The sequence below is a fragment of the Entelurus aequoreus genome, linkage group LG14 (assembly GCF_033978785.1).
Source record: "Entelurus aequoreus isolate RoL-2023_Sb linkage group LG14, RoL_Eaeq_v1.1, whole genome shotgun sequence".
Classification (NCBI taxonomy): Eukaryota; Metazoa; Chordata; class Actinopteri; order Syngnathiformes; family Syngnathidae; genus Entelurus; species Entelurus aequoreus.
Genome location: NC_084744.1, coordinates 9,070,096 through 9,072,595, shown reverse-complemented (window position 1 = coordinate 9,072,595; position 2,500 = coordinate 9,070,096). Strand labels below are relative to the sequence as shown.

Below are 2,500 nucleotides of genomic sequence, written 5' to 3'. Positions count from 1 at the left end.
GGGTCTAAGTTGGCTGTCAAAGTTGACCAACTTGTGGGTTTATGTCCACAACCTTCTACTATCCAGGTGAGAGGCATGTTTTTTTAATCTAGAATTAACTTTCAACAACTCAGAGGCGATGCAGCAGCTCAATATGTCAATATAGCGGCATAAGCTAGTTAGCTCTCTAAAAGTAGTTCCTCTGCGTTAGCGCTTATAATACCAATAACGCTTACACTTGTTAATATTCAGGTCACGACATGTATTTTTGGCACTTTTTGGATGTTTTTTACGTGGCTTTTTGGGTATAATAAAGTAATTGTTAGCCACCTCGTACTTGCCATATTTTACGACTTAGAATGCATACAAATAAAAAATAGGTGTACATGTTTTAAATTAGGATTTTGAATGATAGGCAAAATTTGTAAAAAAAAAAGTGCAGTTCCCTTTTAAAAATTCCTTCAGAACCTTATTTGACCTTTGGCTAAATTTTTATGGAGTGAAGCTCAATAAAATAGAAATAAAACAACAAAAAGTTTTCCAAGTTATCTCCATATCCATCACTATTTTTTTGGTGTTGTCGTTCCAGCAGCACAGTACGACTAGGGCATGGACGAGTGCTGAGGTGTACCAGCAGGCCTTGGGTCCAGGTCATGCTGGGAGTCGCTGACAGACACAAAGTAAAGGAGATGATTCGGAGCACCGAGTTCCAGATCCAAAAGGAGGCCTCGTGTTTGGCCTCAGCTGCCATGATGTGCTTCTAAGGTGACAATGACAGGTGACAGGTGAGTGTGGCGGGAGGGGATGATGATGTGTCAAAAACGTTCCAACTGGCATTTAATGTTTAACTTTAGTACCGTAATTTCCGGACTATAAGCCGCACCTGACTATAAGCCGCACCAGCTAAATTTAGGGGAAAATACAGATTGCTCCATATATAAGCCGCACCCGACTATAAGCCGCAGGGTTTTGATGTGTAATTAGCGTAGTATATAGGGGTTCCTGCTACCACGGAGGGGATTGTCGGGACAGAGATGACTGTTTGGGAACGCAAAGCGTCCCATTTATTAACAATAAATCTTTCAATCATTCAATCAAACTTTCACATCTTTGACAACAGCATTCGTGCAGAGTACAAATAATACAACGGTGCAAAGTAATACAAAGTGCTCGCCTGTACGTTATCAAAATAACCAGCCTACCGGTATATGAAAAGTCAGTCTTTAATCATTGTGTCATCGTCTTCCTCCTGCGTACTAAAACCACCGAAATCCTCTTCGTCGGTGTCGGAGAAGAACAGGCCGCAAATAAGCCGCACCCTTGTATAAGCCGCAGGGACCAGAACGAGGGGAAAAAGTAGCGGCTTATAGTCCGGAAATTACGGTAATTACCTTTATTAGGAGCCTGTTTTCATCAATTCAATTATATGTTTAACAGCATCGTCTCTTTCCACTTACAAACTATTCAAGCACAGTTAGTGAGTATCATTTTCTGTATATGATTGGTGGGAATGATTTCTTTGTTGTTCTTCCATTATTTATTTAAAAAAAAATGATGTTAAAGGACAAGATATAGTATCATTTTGTAAAAACAATTGCAATAAAGTAACAAAGAAAATTCTAAAAATATTCAAGTAGCAATTTAAAGAAAAACAATAAAAAAAATGCACAAAGACGTTATTTTGTTGGGCTACACAAACAAATCGATTCACATCCGAACTGCGATTATTATTCATCTCGAAATTTAAATTGGTTCATAATTTTCAAAAATGTGTTTGAAAAAATAAATAAATAAAATAAATAAATAAATATAATAAAATTAAATAAAAAAATTAAAAATTAAAAAAATTAAAAATTAAAAATATATATAGACCTACTGTTAATGATGTGCGATACCACTGATTTTCTTCCCGATCTGATACCAAGCAAAATTCCGGCTGGTATCGGCGGTAACGCTCCAATACTTTGTGCAAATATATGTAACATGCCTCTCTGTGTATATTTCCAAATAAAAACATATCTTTGCAATTGGATGTTTAAAAATGTAAGAAAAAAGAGTAAAAAATTGGAATGTCATGAGAAAAAGCTGACATGTTTTAACTAATAATAATAATATACATAGTCACCTATAACACAAACTTTGTCTTTATATACGTGTCTATATATATATGTATATATATATATATATATATATATATATATATATATATATATATATATATATATATATATATATATATATACATATATGTATACATATATATATATATATGTATACAAACATATATACATATATATGTATATATATGTATACATATATATGTGTGTATATATATATATATATATATATATATATATATATATATATATATATATATATATATATATATATATATATATATATACACACACACACACACATACATACATATATACATACAGTAAGTATATATATATATATATATATATATATATATATATATATATATATATATATATATATATATATATATATATATATA

The 2,500-nt window shown here is 31.9% G+C and overlaps 1 protein-coding gene across 10 annotated transcripts in view; it reads right to left on the bottom strand.

Moving 5' to 3' along the window:
* The window catches only part of map2 (microtubule-associated protein 2), a 256,627-nt gene that overhangs the window by 28,118 nt on the left and 226,009 nt on the right, over window positions 1-2,500 (bottom strand). The gene's annotated exons all lie outside the window — the stretch shown is intronic.